At 41.8% G+C, this 17,624-nt stretch overlaps 1 protein-coding gene and 1 long non-coding RNA gene across 4 annotated transcripts in view; one reads left to right on the top strand and one right to left on the bottom strand.

Annotated features, from left to right (window-relative positions):
• LRRTM4 (leucine rich repeat transmembrane neuronal 4) overlaps positions 1-17,624 on the bottom strand; it is an 860,180-nt gene that overhangs the window by 696,810 nt on the left and 145,746 nt on the right. The window lies entirely within an intron of this gene.
• Positions 16,311-17,624, top strand: part of LOC109295490 — a 10,526-nt gene continuing 9,212 nt past the window's right edge. Inside the window, exon 1 of the long non-coding RNA XR_002096755.1 lies at positions 16,311-16,321. This is a non-coding gene — a long non-coding RNA (uncharacterized LOC109295490). The remainder of the gene's footprint in view (positions 16,322-17,624) is intronic.

Here is a 17,624-nt window from a genome sequence, read left to right as displayed (position 1 = left end):
GAAGCATCTTTAAACTTGCAACAAATCATTTTATATTGATAGAGTCCTGGGCTTAAATCCAAGCACAGCTATTGCCTTAATGCAGACTGATTTCAGGAGACTTAAAAATAGCCAAGATACTATGGTGATTGGCAGGCAGTGTAGAGACAGCTGCCAAAGTCAAATTGATTTTTTTTTCTTTTGAAGGACTCCGGATAATTTAAGCAAGACTACAAATTAAAGCACACATGCATGACTTTTTGATGGTTTAAAAAATGTAATCCCCAGGAGGAGAGTTATTTTTGCCCCCAAGAGGAACACACACAAAAAGTCATGTGCACACTGACCCTGACAAGATTGCAATGCTGGAAAGGATCCAAATCAGTGATTTGTTGCAAGCAATACTGTACATGGCCATACCCATTTTCTGCCCCTGTGCTTATAGGTCTAACAAGGATGAACTCTGGGGCTTCCGCACACGGTGATTCCTAGTATTATGCACTATTAACAGATGGGGCCATCTCAGGATTTCACAAGGCAGAAAACTCAATTAAACTTCAGCTCTATCTAAAAGGAAATGGCAAGCAGAGGTCGCACAAGCCACAGGAGTGAGAACAGGCCACACACAGTATTCGTGGAAAAGACCCAAGTGCAGCTAATTTAGCTAAAGTCCAGGAGGGTGGCCAGCAGTGTGAATATTTGCATGTTGAAACCTCCAGTTTGTGTAGGAAGGTCAGGGAGGGAAACACAAGAAAGAGTTTGCTGAGGGGGAGGAGGGGAGGCATTTTCTAATCCACTAAGAGAGCTCTGCCTGCTAACAAATTTCACACATCTGTCTGAGGCTCTTGAGATATTGCTTTCAACAGCAATATAAATGAATTCAAACATGCATTACAGGTCTGATTAATTTTCGGCTAGTGACATTTTTAAAATAAAATACTTGTCAAGTAATCTCTCCGTCGTGTGGCATACGATACGTTTCCAAGTGCTTGTACTTTCCATATGTGGGAGGCTTGCTGATATTAGTAAAACTGAAGCCTCAGACTGTCTATGCCTGCTAATACTCCAGAGTGGGTTTTTAATTTTTTTTTTCTGTTAGGAGTTGTTGTTGCTTTGGCAGTAATGGCAATGAAAATGAACACCTTACTCCACTCGGTCTTCAGTACTTATTTTTGTTACAGTAATGCCAAGAGCACTCAGTGTACTAATTGTTGTACATCTCTATCCATGCTATGCTATGCTATATGGCCCTTTGGTACCACAGTTCTTAAGTACGAGACAACTTTTAATGACATTAATCACAGCAGCCATTTAAGACTTAGAAGTGGCACTGTCTGTGCTCTAAAGACTAGGAACAGAGGCACAGAAAGTCAGGGCATCTTTACATCGTCTCTGTACAATGTACAGGAGCATCACAAAAGATCACGCCACACTGACTCACCCCTGCTTACACATATCAAAGCCTCAGAATTAGGCAATATACTCCATATCGCAACCTAATCAGCAAACACCACCACTTTTGGGCATGCCACTTGATACATGCTCAAGACCACTTCAAATTGGTTATGCTCACTAATTTCCAGGCCTTGGCACAAGTCAAGTAGAAACTAGAGTGCAGTGTTTAGAAGGGAGTGGAGCCTTCTTGGTAAGATAATGGAAGCACATCTGCAACTTGAACCCACATCTTCTAAGTCACATCCTCGCTCCTGGACATCCCTTCCTTCAATGAGTCCTTGTCTTGAAGAACTTGTAATGGAAGTGGACACAAGACACACGGAGCAAGGGAATGATCACTTCTATTTGAAGCATGGGAGACTAGAGACATACAGAGAGACTGAAACAACTAGATCAAGCTCTCAAAACCTGGGCAGAACTGGGAAACAAAGCTACATCTCCAAGTTCAGTTTTTAAATGGCCCGTTCCTCTCCAAATAAAAAGGACTCGGAATTGTGAATGTACATCACAAGAGGTCAGTATCAGTTCAATAGCTGATACCTCTGGCATGTAATGGCTATGTCCTGTAGCTCTAAGGAATGGATTCACATATCAAATAGATTTTTTTCCATTTTGCTACAATCCTAAATTGGGTGTGTATAGTCCTCTTACTTTGAAGAGGGTTAACAAAGTCCAAAAGGTCTAGCAAGAAATTCCACACTATGATCTAACGTTTGCTATTTTTTCTTTGTCAGTTTGCACAAAGTTTGATGCATTTCTGTTAAAAAGCAATAGAAATGCAGGTGCTCAGATGCCATGGTAAAGGCCCGATATAGGGAATTAAATAAAACTCTTCCTGTTTTTGAACAATCAATTAAAATCATAGAGTGTAAGTCAGCACAGAATTTGGCTTTGTTTAGACCGTAAGCTTGTCCAGACAAAGACATGCCATCACTTGGGCCCCGGCAAACATTCATTTAAAAGAGCAGTGAGATCTGATCCCCAATCCAAACAATTGTGTCTCCTACCATGCCACATGTGCATGGCAGGAGATGAAATTTTGGGATCAGTGGTCAGAGACCAATCACACACTTTCTACTTGCCATTGGTAGGAGAGCCTGGGATCTCCCCTACATCAGCAAGATCAAAGAAGGTGCTCACAGATCTGGGATTGGGGCCAAACAAACCAGCTAATAATACCCCAGCCAGGGACTGCACTGGGGTCTTGAACCAGTCCCAGTGTGGGCTAGGCTGGACCAACAATCAGCTGATTGTGGACCACAGCCCATACCTGTTACATGTTCCATTTAAGGCACCATACAAACCAGCTATAAAACTGTTCTACATTATATGTAAAACATTTTCATGGCTGGTTTGCCATGTTATGGCAATTGGGTGCACACGTACCACCCTTGCCACTTATGTCATGACTAATACGTTAATTGCAGTGTAAATATAATGTGTTGAGGGGGGCCTTTCGCACAGTTCACTCTTCATGCAGTGCCATAATACTCTGACTGCGGTCAAAAGAGCAGAAGCAACGTTTTATTGGGAAACTAGGAAGCTTCCAGTTGTCCAGCTTTGCAAATTGTTTCACAGTAACTAAATTACCTGCTGTGGATAATTTCTAACCTGCAGTGAATTTTGCTCCACCCCCCATATTTAACAATGGGATTCTACAGCAGAGATGGAGCTCTTACGCTAAGCCATTCGGCCTAATCAGCTGCCTGTGTAGGCCCTGGAGAAATGACTGAGTTTGTTTTGGGGGCCCAATCTAATGCATTTTGATTTTTACTATTAAGATTCCTATTGATTTCAATGGGCCTTAGTTCAAGTCTTGGGTGTTCTTCCCCTAAAACCTGGGCTTCCCCATGCAGCCAGCTGGCAAACAGCCACCATGTGTCTCTCTGGTTATTTTACTGCTTCTGTTTTATTACAGATTTTTAATGGAAAGGGAAAAAAAGGCTAGATTCCTATTATACATTTGCCTATGCCTATGTCAAATATGTTCTTATGCAATCACTAAGTAGGATCCCCATTTAAAGGTCAGCTTTTGCTCATTTCTCTAAGACCATTAAACCATAAGCATCCATTACATGTCCTGCCTAGCCTATTAGAAAGGTCAAATGTTGTAAGAAAGCATACCTTTCAGTTCTAAATGTAATTACACTTCCTGAAAATCACATTGCTTGCATACTTTTTGAAATACGTAATGAGATTTTCATACAGCAGCAGGGCTGCAGAACTGATAACAATCTTTCTATAATACCATGACCTGGAAAGAAAATCTCTGTTTACTTCAACTATCATGTGGAAACGACTAGGTCACGCAGAAGTTAGTTGCTAAAACTTCCAGCCTGAGCCTCTGCAGCATATTAAAAACATTATCCAAATCCAGTTTCAAACCCTGGTACGCTTGGAGCCGTATAAAGGTAACAAAAATGATAGCCCCTGACCCAGAGCACTTGCAACTCAGAAGTCAGGCAAGTTACAAGTGGTTAAAAGAACAAATGGGAGTAGGAAGGCAGAGTGAGAGGACAACATAAGAACATGAAGAGTTTTGCAGTGAAAGGAAGTCAAAGCTCTCCATGCCCTCCATATATGGTGAACCCATCTTCCCCCTGACACTTGTTTTAAACTGCTTTGACAGTGTAAAGTGGCCTTAAACTGCAAGCAAATGTAATGGCAAGAGCCCTGTACAATGGCTTTAAGTGTAAAGGAGAATCTGGTCTACTGCTCAGCAATATACTCCACTGATTTCTACAGACCTACTTGTGACATAAGGTACTATTAATTATGCCTCAACACCCCTGCAATCGGGAAACTCAGTACATGTAAATGCAGGAGGCTTTTTATTTCTCATTTTCCTGATTTTCCTTTTTAAAGTGATGAATGGGATTACATCCTACATTTTATGGCATTTCAGCATAAGTATGCCATTATATTATGCAGTTGTTCATAGATGGCCAATTTTCTCCCCTCATACATGTCCTGCTGGCTCATCAGAAGTCCACCCCCTCCTCTCCAGAGTAAAAAATTAAAACATCCCTCCATGGTGATTCAGCTTAGACAATCACACATCAAATGAACAGTTCCTGGAAAGGGGCCTTTGTGCAGTGGGTATTTCTGGTTTTTAGGCTGCCGAGAGGAAAAGCAGTTCACTATTAGCAGCCCATTGAATAAATGTAAATCTCTGGCAAAAACTGCATTTGCCGTCAAACAGTTAGAGACAGCGGATAATAGAACATTGCAAAATGGAACAAGTGTTACAGATTTAGGCCTCTTCATTACAATTTAAAGGAACATATTGATTATGTTATTTCAGTGCTTAAGAAAAAGATTGGGTCTCGCTTTGATTTTAATGGTGCTTTTCATTTTAGGAGTCAGGAAAAAGATGCTGAGAAGATTATTATTTTCCTTGATAGAGCTGTTAGAGACTCTTTCTTGGCCATTGTACCAATCTTTCTTACATTAATTTGACATACATGATAATTTGGGGTGTTTTGTTCATCCTCTGATTTTCATATTCATCTTTATGCTTAGTGGAGACTGCTTGACCTTTTCCTTGCACAGCATACAGGGCTATCACATTAATATACAGTGCCAGGCTGATTAAATGGATTCTAGCATTCTGCTAGTTTAGTTAAATGTTTCCAGTTATCATTCTGCATCTCATGTATTCCTTTCGCTCGCTGGGCAGTCCTCACTGAGAGCCAACCCTACCACCTTAAAGCGCTGCAAGAAGTGCTGCTCTGCCGAGAAAGAGAACATGGTGGCTCGGATTTAATCTTAGTACCAATACAATTAAAATTGGTTTCATTGGGTACTGTGATCACTAAAGTTAATTTGGCTCTCACGTGCCTCTCTTTCTGAATCAAGAGAGCACTAGTAAATCAAAGCCCATACACATCTCCCCGTATAAAATAATAAACCCTTCTAGAGTTGTATAAGCTTCACTTCAATTTTACACATTGCACCAGCTTTCCAAACATGTCTCACTTGTTATTTATATTTTGCTTGAAATTTTTGATAGCTGATGTAAGTAATACAACTGAGATCTCTGACAGCCTGATTAGCCTGAACTGAAACAGATGTTGCATTTCCAAGTCTATGTCAAAACCTTAATATTTGTTCCCTCTTGTGGCTGCACCCATAATTTTCTACCCACAACCAGCAGTGACAGCAGTATTGCCATTACAGAAACAGAGGCACCTCTGCTCAAGATTTGCTCATTGCATCAGGATCCACGTTGAGCTTCACATTGTTCTCCTATCAGATGAAAATTTCAAACTGCATTCATTTGGGGCACAATGCTGCAACCACTGGGCTTTTGGAATAAATATCTAGACCTGATTTCTGAGGTGACACAACATCAACTTTGACTCTAATTTCTCAACTGATTGAAAGCACAATTTTAGAAAATTCATTGTTCACCTAATAATATTCTCCCTGCCTCTTGTTGTAAGCATGCATTTGTAGAGGATTATAAGCATGTCCCTAGAAAGAAAGGGAGAACGCTATAAACTACAGTTGTGATACATTTTCTGCCTTCTGAACTGTATTAATCCACAACTAGTTCATCATCAGAACCTTTCTTGATGTCTTACTTCTTCATCAATGCAACTTTAATATCTTATACAAACCCAGAAAAGGGTTGGAGAGCACACAATATTGATTAACTCCTAAACAGCATCACCCCTTTCATGGTACATGAAAAACAAGAACTGGTGTAGAAGAGAAAAGCTGTCTAAGTAGCACATCCCTGATTCTGCCATTTCTAATCCCCTTAACAGTGCTGGTACATTCTCAGGATCTCCTGATTTTATATTATACACACACACACATATACACACACATACGTATATATATGCATATATCAATTTGGACATAAAAGGGAGAATTGCTGGTGCTGAAGGTCCCAGGGGGTTATCACATTTGGGTTGGTACTGAAGTTACAAAGTAACGTTCAACAACAATAAAGACAGGGCAGAACAAGATCTGATATTCCATCAGAAGCCCAGGACAGAATTGAGAATGCATGATGGGAAGGAGGATGACTTAGCGGTTAGGACCAAGAAACGAGTGCAACTAAGTTCAGTTTCCAGTTCTGCCACAGATCTCCTGTAGGATTTGCAAAAAGCACTGATTCCCTTCTGGGATCAAGCTTCTTGCCTCTAAAATAAAGATAACACACTATTTCCTTAGTCTGTTTTGCATTTAGATTGTAGGCTGTTTAGGGCAAATGCTGACTCTTACTACATTTATGTACAGTGCCTAACATAATGGGACTTTCAGCCACTAATTGAAGTAAAAGTAAATAAAAGGAAGTTTTCTTTTTTCCCCAGAAGGCAAATAGTATTTTTACACAGAACATGGCTCCATCCCCCCCAGATCTGAGAACTTGCAGTATATCTGTAGTTACATTCCAAGGTTTTTTTGTGCTTTAAAAGATACAAAAAATTATTAAGTCTCCCTGCCCCAAACTGCTTATACTTCAAGGTCCCAGGGTGGAAAAACATCATTGCACTTAATATTAAGTATGCACACACTGTTACTGCACTCAGCAGCATATTTACTCCTGTCTAAACTAAATGAGACTACAGACATGATTAAAGTAGTAAAATTGAGCACCTGTGTCAATTCTCTCAGAATGCAAGCTGCAGCCAGAGCCAGCCAAAAATAGTAACTGAGAACATGCACTTGAAATCATTTTCACGTGTGCACTTTAGAAAAAAAAGATTTTTTTTTCCCTTTAGTGCAAAACTTCCAGCAATCAGTAGTTGGTCAAATCTGTACCACCTTGACCACCACCAAATTACGTTGACAATTTTTGTATAATATTGTGGAAAGATCTTGTTTTAGGTTTTCATTAAAAATTCCATACTTGGAAGAAAATTATACCTGCTCTTCTGACAAGGTAGCCTCAGCGTGTTCATATTTTTCCACTCCCACAAGAACACACTAGTTTTTCACTGAAGAGTTGCCTGCAATGCTAAAAGCACCGAAAGCCATGACAACTAGTAATTAACTGGACTTTGCAAAAGTATCTCAGGAAAAAAAATGAATAAAACACTGGGCACATTTGTGGCATCACTATCTTCCCATTCTAGATCTAGCCTTTACATGAGATTTCCTATGTTAACATGTCTAATTCCAAGTCCATGCAATTGGACTGATACTTAGGCATTTGAAATCAATTTTGCAAGCTCTCAAACTCAGAAAGAAATTTGAAAGCTTGTTAAAATGCGGGAGGAAAAATGTACAGGGTTGGATCATAAGAGAGATGTATAAGTTTCCACTGGAATACCATAGGATTTGAGCAACTAAATCCTTTTGAGTCCTTGTGTGGCAGGAGAGGGAGGGAAAGGGTGCAGACTGAGCATTAAAAGGACCTCCTTCCAAAGCTAAATGCAGTTATAGCAGTCTTATACAGTGCTCTCCCCAAGAAGCTTTAATAATGTACTGTAGCTGCCAACCAGTGAAATGACTTCTTTAGCTCATGTGACAGAGGCTCTTGCCCTGTTAATCCAGGTCTGGGATCAAGACACTTTATCAACAGCCTCAGAGAGTGTTATTCATAGCAGAGGTACTGCAGGAATAGCAAGTAGAGGGTTGAAACCTTTATCTATTTAAAAGGTTTCCAAGGTACTCTTAGAATCCCCTTCTGCAAAGTTGTATGGACTTTCAAGGCACCAATGGTATTTTCCTTTCTAATCCCTTTTGAAAGTTAAACCCCAGTGCTATGAAAGTAATGCAAAAATTATGTTTGGGAATCAACAACCTAATTTTCATTAAAAGAAGGAAGACCTCTTTTCACTGAGAAAATCAATTTATGTCAGAACAAGCCTAACATTTGCATTTAAATGGAGATCACTGCATGGAGATGCAGCACCAGATCTCATCAGGTTGATAAGATCACCGTAGCAAAGATTACGGTTTATTCTTAAAAAGTAACAGAGTAATTCAGATAATTTCTCCCAGCCTTCGACCAGGAAATATCTATTTAAAATAAGCACAAACCCTTTAAAGCCTTTTGGCTGGGAAGGAAAATAACTATTTCTTTTGACACTGTAGTCTCTAAGGGCATTTTTAGATGTGCGCGCGTCGCAGTGCTGGTTTACATGTTATTTCACTCCCTTGACTACCATTTTCTTAGTCCTTGTGCTGTTGTGAGGCAACTTGAATGCATTTCAGTTTAAAGTTATTGGTGTATGAGTTAATAAGTGATACTGCCTTATTGTGTCTGATCCACTGGCATGATAAAAGATTGTGGGTGCTGACAGACTCGTTTAAAAAAATAAAAATAGTGCTTTACCGGAAGAGGAATTGTGTCAGTTTGACCTGGCTCCCCAGTGTCTGTCTGGCTCACTTGTGCGCTTCAGTGGGGCTTTTTGGCACTTTTATCTAATAGTGGATGGAATCAGCTATTAGACAAAAGTGCCAAAAAGCCATACTGAAGCATGATACCTATACAGACACTGGGCGAGCTGGGTCAAACTGACACAATTCCTCTTCTGGGTGTGCGCTGCACTTGGTGTGTGGGTGTGCCGAGCTGAAAGCAGTGCTGGGGTTTTTTTCCCCATGTCTCTAAGCACCCCAAGTGTGCACCCAATTAAAGAAATTCTCCTTAGCTGAAGGGGCAGGACCCCTCTTCCCCCTGTTAGTGGAACCAAGAAGCTAATTCTCATCCCAAATCCCAACAGTGTATTCACCTTACCAAGTAAGGAAGACTTTAGCTACAGAATATGCATTAGTTACAATGAGAGACACCTAGAAAAACAATGTCACAATCCATTTTGGCTGTATTCTTCATCATCTGATGACAAGGAGGCTGACCTCTCTTGTAAAGCACTCGGAGAGCCATGTATCACAAGCAATATTAGTATAAGACTCCTATTTCTTAAAAGTAGTGGCTGCCAAGATCCTGACCAAGTCCTAACACACAAGAAATATGCTAACTATGAACCCAGCTTCTATTTTTACATTTGTTTGCACACAATGACACATTATTCCTAAAGCCAACTACTATAATATGTTTGCTCTAGGAATTGTTGGATGGGGAAAAACATGGTAACTGCCATTGGGTAGAAGATGTTCTTAGTAACGTTTTATTCTGGACAACTGGCCCTATAGGAATAGATAAGCCAGACAGTTTATTGTAACTGTCTGGTTTCAAGCTTGATGGATCCAACACACTCACCACAGTATTCAAGCCACCATGTCCATCTCTGCATTAACAACAGAACAGTTTAAAGCATCTTGTAAGGTGTTTGAAAGCCAGGTTAATTAGACTGGGCCTGTTTGAAAGCTTGCTGTCATCTATGAAAAGACTCTCCAGAGACTCCAACAGGTTTTGTATCAGGCCCTAAATATTCAGTCCCAGTTCCTCCGCCAAGAAAACACATTCTCATTGATTTCAATGTCACATGCTCTTAGCAGTCATGTTACTCATTGCTATCTAACATACCCTCTATATCTTTATCCCTGAGCTTATACTAAGTAATTTTTACTGTGCTAATTAATTTTTAATCTCTGGCAGAACTGTATTAATAAACATGTTAAAACAGTTTCTGCCATCATATGATATCTAGCAATCCACACCCACCCATTTTTAATAAGGGTTTCACTACCCATAGTAAAGGTTAAATGCTTGCCATAATGAGGCATTAATAACTCAAAACCTTTAATTATATCAGTGCCCCATTTAATTGTGTCATTATAAACTGTCAGGTCCTTTCTGAACCCCTATTTTGAACAGCTTATAGTACAGCAATAAAAATTGGTTCCATACTCCAAAATGGCACACAAGGTCTCTACTTGAAAGCTGCTATTATTATTGTAATACACATTTGGCATTTAAAATAATAGTGGACTTCTTACTTATACATTGAGCCCTTAAAACTTGTTTGGCATGCACAAAAGGAAAACAATGTTAATAGGCCCAGACTTTTGGGTACTTCACCTCAAAGGTACAAAAATTTGCCATGACAACTAGCCTAGGAAATCCTGTTTCCCCTCAGAGCAGGTTCAATTATTTATTTATTCATTTATTTCTCTTAATGAATATTTTAAGTTAAAAGTGGCCTCCTCTTCCCCCTCCTCCCCCCCAAAAAACCTTTTCAAAAGGTTTATTAACACTGTTAAACACCCTGTTTTCTGCCAGCATAACATGCTTTTATTAAATAAATAATGAAAAAAAATCTAAATGAGTTTTTTATTTACCAAAGACAAGCAGTAGCCAAATAAATTATTCTAAACTGAATGTTTTAAATGAAAAAATTGAAAAAAAACCCCCTTTTAAATATCAAAGCCTATCTTGATGAAAAAGCATATAACCATCTCACTTTCCCCCATCTATAAAACAGGACTAATGATATATACCATCTTCTTGTAAACATTTTAAGATTTATTTTTAATATGCATTTTCTCAATTAAGGCAGCAGCTATGATTCCCAGTCACAGACCAAAATCCCAACCACTGTTCCAAGTATGCAATGTAAAAAAAAAGGTTATCCTTATGGATGAAACCCCCAAATATTAAGATAGATATTTTATTATCACAAGCCTTTGGTGTACAGAACTGCTATTGATTTCTTCAATGCTGCCCATTAAGTTCCTTTCAGATACATTGCTAGGTTTACAAAGTTTTCTTTCAATAGAAAAATAGGAATTGCTGTGCTACATCACACCAATGGGCCAAATTCTAGTAAACTGGGATTTTACAATGAGACATACCGAGTAACCCACTGAAGTTTCTGAGAAAGTAATTACTTTCAGAAATCACTAGCAATCACACTAACAGAACAAAAGGTTTGGTAAATATACCTCTACACATTAAAATAAAAATCACCAATCAACTGGCAAAAACCTCAAAGCAGATGAATATTTCCCTCTGTAATAAATTGTCTGCTGTGCAAACAAACGATTAATCTATTTATTGCCATTCTGGCAACATTGCTTTAGAAGGGATATCCCAAGATAAATTATATGATGTCACAGTAATAATTTAAGGAGACTGGAAAATGTTCCTATCCACTGGTACCTGCCTAAGAAACCTAAACTATCCAAGATGAGGATTTACTGAAATTAACACCTTAAATTTACCAAAGAGCTAAATTTGTTTAAGGCTTCCAATGGAATGTCCTCTGTCAGGACTTATTTTTAAGGATTTCAGCACCAACACAATTTAATCAAAAATGTATTATTACCTTTAAAATGTAGATAAAAACGACTAAAAGGCAAAGCATTCCTCAACAGGCACCATCACATTTTCAGAACAGGGAGGTGTATCGAACCTCACTTTTTTGGATGTTCTGCTTGGTTTGGACAAGCAGATATATGCTCAGGTGCTTTTATGAATGCTCTGAACCTACAGGGTTTGCATGACTACTAACCTTCTCCATCATGACAGGATTGAATTGGGACCTCCAGAGCTGAATGCACAAGCCTCTGCAGCTTGAACTGAAGGCTTAAAGTACTATACAGTAGGAGCTATAAAGAATTCTCATCCTGCATTGACCAGGGAGGAAAGGGGAAGCTAATTCAATGAAAAGTAGATTATATTTATATAATTTGGTGCTCTGAAGCGTATTAATACTTCAAAAACTTCCCATCCAGCCAATGTACTGTGTGACTAGCAGCAGCTTTAACATTCATAGTTTTATTTCCAGCTACAACTTTGAAGTCCAAGTTTGTAGTTTGGTTCAAAGGTTGCAACATTTCAAGTTAATGATCATCTAAAACATTGTCTGGAGCACTGATCTGCAGGGACACTTCTCTGAATATAAATCCCATAAAGTCTGGAGTGGATAAATGACAAGTGGGAGTTGGGGGGAAGAGGGGGATAGTTGATTTATGATTCATTATCACGCCTATTTTTAAAGCTGCTTCTTTAACTCTAAGGGATAGAAACTTAATTTTAATAGAAGTTGAACATCTCAGATACCTGAATGTCCACAGGCCAAGACTTAAGAAAACCTTTAACAATATATGCAAGGGTTGACAATGCTGAGAATATGCAGGACATGCAGGTCCCTTTGCCTAAGGTAGAATATTGTTCAATAGTTTCCTAACAAAGGCAGTATATAAATAGGAAGATAGACGGTGTTTAGACCATCTACAATTAATTGTTTCCATGCTTTCACTTTTTTCAGCTTTACGTCTCTATCATCCAGAAACTAGATTATATAATATCTAGATAGATAGATATATTAGGGGTGTACGAAGTGGGCCCTATTTGATTCAGATTCATAGATTTCATAGAAATTTGGGCTGGAAGGGACCTGAAGGATCATCAAGTCCAGCCTCCTGCCCCAGGGGCAAGAAGTCAGCAGGGATCATAGGTTCCCAGCAAGTTAAACATCCAAATGTGTGTCTTGAAGGCATTCAAAGTGAGTGCTTGAACCACCTCTGATGGCAGACTGTTTCAAACCTTGGGGGCTTGGACAGTAAAGAATTTCTTCCCTATGTGCAGGCTGAAATGGTCATGGAGGAGTTTGTGACTGTTCGATCTTGTCATCCCTTGGGATGCTCTGAGCAAACGCGCCCCCACATCCTGATGAGCACCCCTGATAAACTTATAGGTGGCCGCTAGATCACCCCTGAGCCTGCACTTTTCTAGGCTGAAGAGTCCTATGGCTCTCAGCCTCTCATCATAACATCTGTTTTCCTGACCTCTGATCATGTTCGTGGCTCTCCCCTGGACTCTCTCAAGCTTCTCCACATCCTTTTTGAATTGTGGAGCCCAAAACTGGATGTAGTACTCCAGCTGTGGCCTCACCAAGGCTGAGTACAAGGGGAGAATGACGTCCCGGGATTTGCTTGAGAAGCATCTATGGATGCAAGCTAGCGTTTTGCTCGCTTTACTAGCTGCAGCATCACACTGAAGGCTCATATTCATCTTGTGGTCAATCATGGCCCCCAAGTCCCTTTCATCTGTAGTGCTAGCCAGCATAGCACTGCCGGGCCTATAAGGATGCTGCAGGTTTTTCCTCCTAAGGTGGAGAACCTTGCATTTTTGGGTGTTGAACACCTTCAGGTTCTTGTACACCCATTTCATGAGCCTGTCAAGATCCTCCTGGATCACCTACCTGTCCTCAGGTGTGGGTGCTTTACTCCAGAGTTTGGTGTCATCAGAAAACTTGGACAGTCCGCTTCTGACACCAATGTCCACATCACTGGAGGTGAAGGTGTTAAATAGTAAAGGCCCTAGGACAGAGCCTTGAGGGACTTCACTGGTGACCGTGCACCAACACGATTAGCTTCTGTCAGCCACCACCCTCTGGGTCCTACCATGGAGCCAATTCCCCAGCCACTGGATCATGGTGAGGGCGAGGCTGCAGTTAGCCAGTTTTGCTAAGAGGTGATCATGGGATACCAGATGAAAGGCTTTTTTAAAGTCAAGATATATGACATCAATCTCTTCCCCCTTGTCCAGGTGATAGGTCACCTGGCCATAAAGGGAAATGAGATGGGTTTGTTGTGGGTAGGTCTTGCTTGACCAATGTTGGGTATCCCTCAGGATACTGCCTTCAACTAGTGGGTTAAGGATGGCCTCTCTGATAATCTTTTCCAAGACCTTCCCCGGGATAGAGGTCAGGCTGATGGGCCTGTAGTTTCCCGGATCCACTTTCCTCCCTTTCTTGAAGATAGGCACCACATCGGCCTTCTTCCAATCATCGGGCACTTCACCAGAGCGCCAGGAGCTCTCAAAGATCCCTGCCAGGGGCTGAGCTATGATGCTCCCCAGCTCCCTGAGTACCCTTGGGTGTAACCCATCAGGGCCGGCTGACATGAAGGTATCCAGCCTGTCGAGGTGATCCTTCACAAGGTCAGCTTCAATGGAGGGCAAGGAATCTCCCTCACCTGGGCCTCCCTGACCCACAGTGGGCAGGGGCGTCCCATGGGATTGGTGGAAAACTGACGCAAAGTACCCATTTAGCAAGTTCGCTTTTTCCTGGGCATCGGTTGTCAGTTGTCCCATTTGGTTTAGCAGGGGTCCAACATTGCCCTTGCTTTTCCTCCGGCTCCCCACATATCTAAAAAAGGACTTTTTATTGTCCTTGATATTTGTAGCTAGCTGGAGTTCAGTCGCAGCCTTGGCTTTCCTGGTTTGCTCTCTGCAGATCCAGACCAGAGCAAAGTATTCCTTCTTGGAGGTGGTTCCAGTCCTCCATCCTTTGTAGGTCTTCCTTTTAAGATGCAGGAGGTCTGCCAGTTCCCTGGGGAGCCAAGGGGGCTGCTGTGCCCTTTTGCTGCCTTTCCTCTGAGACGGGATGGACTTTGCTTGCGCATCCAGGATTCCTCCCTTGAGGAGCAACCACTTGTCCTGAACTCCCCTCTCCTTTGGGTTGTGGCCTTTTAGGGCCTCTCTGACAAGCCTCCTTAGCTTGTCAAAGTCAGCCTTCCTGAAGTCAATGACTTCTGTGTTACTGACTGACTTGCCAGCTTTACAGCAGATGGTGAAGGTGATCAGCTTACGGTCACTGTCACCCAGCTTCCCTTCGATCATTAGGGTCACTAATTAGGTCGTCCCGGGTTGCCAGTATGAGGTTAAGCAGCGCTTTACCTCTTGTCGGCCCGTAGACTTCCTGCATCAGATAGAGGTCATCCACGCACGAGAGAAAGCTTTGTGACCGCTTGGATTTGGCTGAGTGTTCCTCCCACGAGATGTCTGGGTAAAGTCTCCCATGACAGCCATACACCAGGAGTGTGCGGCCTCAGACAAATCCCTAGTGAACTCCTGGTCAAGGTCTTGCCCTGGGTAGGGGGTCTGTAGTAGGACTCCCACCATAGTATCCCCTGTGCCATGTTCCCCATGGATTTTAACCCAGAGGGTCTCAAGTCATCCACTGTGGGTGCCAGTGTTGGCTTGCAGGGATGCATAGCCCAAATCGAGGACAGTGATTCTATTCGTTGATTGAGATCATTGTCTGTGCTCAGCGGCAAACCCGGAAGTACTTCTGGGTCCGCATGGGAGCCTCCCCCCGCACTCTCCCGGCTCAGCAATCGGCCGCAGGGGGACCCCAGGTGCCCCCCAACCCCCCACCCACAAGGCACCAGTTGCCAAGCTGTGGGGGGAGGAGGAGCATGGGGGGGGGGCCCTGTGCACTCTCCAGTGGACCTGGAAGTGGACTGGGAGCCTTACCCAGGGCTCTAGCAGTGGCAATGCAGGTGTGCAGTGCCTGGCCAGCAGCTAGGGTGGCCATCATTCTGGTTTCCTGCTGCTCTGTCCTCTATTGATACAAAACCCGACACCTTTATGTCCTCAAGAGAAAAATAGAGGACATAAAGGCATCCAGTTTCGTATCAATAGAGGACAGAGGACAACTGGACTGTCCTCTATGATGGCCACCCTACCAGCAGCTGGAGTGTCCTTCTCGCCGGGCAGACTCCACTTTTGCACGGTGCATTCTGCAGTCATGTGCGCCACCCTGCTTTTTTCTGGTGTGGGTTTTTTGACACCAGGATCCCCCAGTGTAAAAAAAAAATGCACTACACTGGAAATTAGCAGCACAATGAAAGTCTGCATGCACAACACATGCAGTTTGTAGCACCGCAGTTGGGTCTGCAGTGCCACAAACCTCACATGCGTGCTCATTTGGTCATGCCCTTGGATATGGGCTAGATTGTAGGAGTGTGCTAAGCGAGCCCTATTTGATTCAGATTCAGATTTGACTCGAATCAGGGACAGTGATTCGATTAGTTGATTTGGATCACTGTCCCTGATTCAATTTGGCCAAATCCAAATCTGAAGATCTGATGTCGATTCGGAGAATCAGTGATTCAGACACAGGCACAGTTTTAAACATTTTTTCTACTTACCTTGAGGTACAAGCACAGCTTGTGAACACTGTGATGCTGGGGCATATGGAGCGTCCCACAGAAGTGTGGGAAGGGGGGCCTCCATGTGCTTGGTGGCAAACTCAGAAGTGGACCAAAAATACCCCCCCCCGCACTCCCCCTGCTTAGCAACTGGATTCAGGGGAACTCCAGGTGCCCCATCAGACCCAGAAGTCACCAGTTGTGGACTAGAAGTGCTTCTGGCCCACTTCCGAGTCTGCTGCTAAGCATGCTGGGGAACCCCCCCATGCTTCTGTGGGGGGCGGTTCCTTCCAAATCTGGCCAAATCTCCACCGAATTGAATCAGGGACCGAAGCTTCACACAGCCCTAATATCTCTCTATATAGATCTATATAGATAGCAATATAGATATTGCTATATAGATAGCGATATATAGATTATATATCTTTAATGACAGGTAAAGACCTGTCATTTGGGAGACAGCAGGCATGTCTACACGAAACACTTTAATGTGCAGTGGACTGTTCTACTGAGCATTAGTGCACCATGGCAAAAACCGTACTAATAAGCAGTAGAATTAGTGTACTGCACATTAAGGGTCACAAAAATGTTTGCCTTTGCTACTGAGCATTACTGCATTGCGTGATTAGCTTTATCACACTGTGCCTTTATCTAGTACCTCATATTAGAGGTACTAAACTTAATGCACAGTAGCAAAGGTGCATTAATGAACATGTAGACGTGCTCAGTCTTAATCTGTTTAATTGTTTCAACAAAACTCTTTATAGGTCTGTGACCAGTGTTGAATATCCAGCAATTTTAAGCAGTTCCAAGGTGCCCCCTGTACAAGAGTTCAACTGCATTTTTAAAACTCCTCTGGTACTTGAATGACATTGATTTAATGATTCATGCCAGTCAGGTCAAATTCTATAAGGATTTCCTAAGTTGAAAAGTTAGGTGAATGCTCCTTTGAGCAACTGTACCAAGCATATGAACTGGCAAAGGAAAACTAGGGCACTGTTTGGGTCTTGATCTATTGTACCCTCAATTGACATGGCTCACTCAGTACTCTGCAGGACTGAAGAATCCCTGGACTGAAAGCTTGCAATAATCCTTATTCATGTACATAGGACTAGAAGGGCCCTTAATAAGAGTTTTAAGAACTATCTGTAGCACTGTTATGCAGAGCTGGTCAAAATTATTTCAAAAGATACTCAATCTGCCCCAAACCACAATTCTGCAGGGATGGAGACCTTTGCAAATTCAGGTACAATCAAGTAAATATTTTCAGGCAACAAATATGGAGGAAAGCTTTCGAACTTTGAAAAGATTTCAGTCTGCTTGTTTCAACATAGAGCTAAGATCAAAAGGCTGAAACAGATTTAAATAACTACACCTCTCTCTCTCCC

Source organism: Gavialis gangeticus, unplaced genomic scaffold (assembly GCF_001723915.1).
Source record: "Gavialis gangeticus isolate Ggan-Ray unplaced genomic scaffold, GavGan_comp1, whole genome shotgun sequence".
Classification (NCBI taxonomy): Eukaryota; Metazoa; Chordata; order Crocodylia; family Gavialidae; genus Gavialis; species Gavialis gangeticus.
This window is presented reverse-complemented; position numbering and strand designations above follow the sequence as displayed.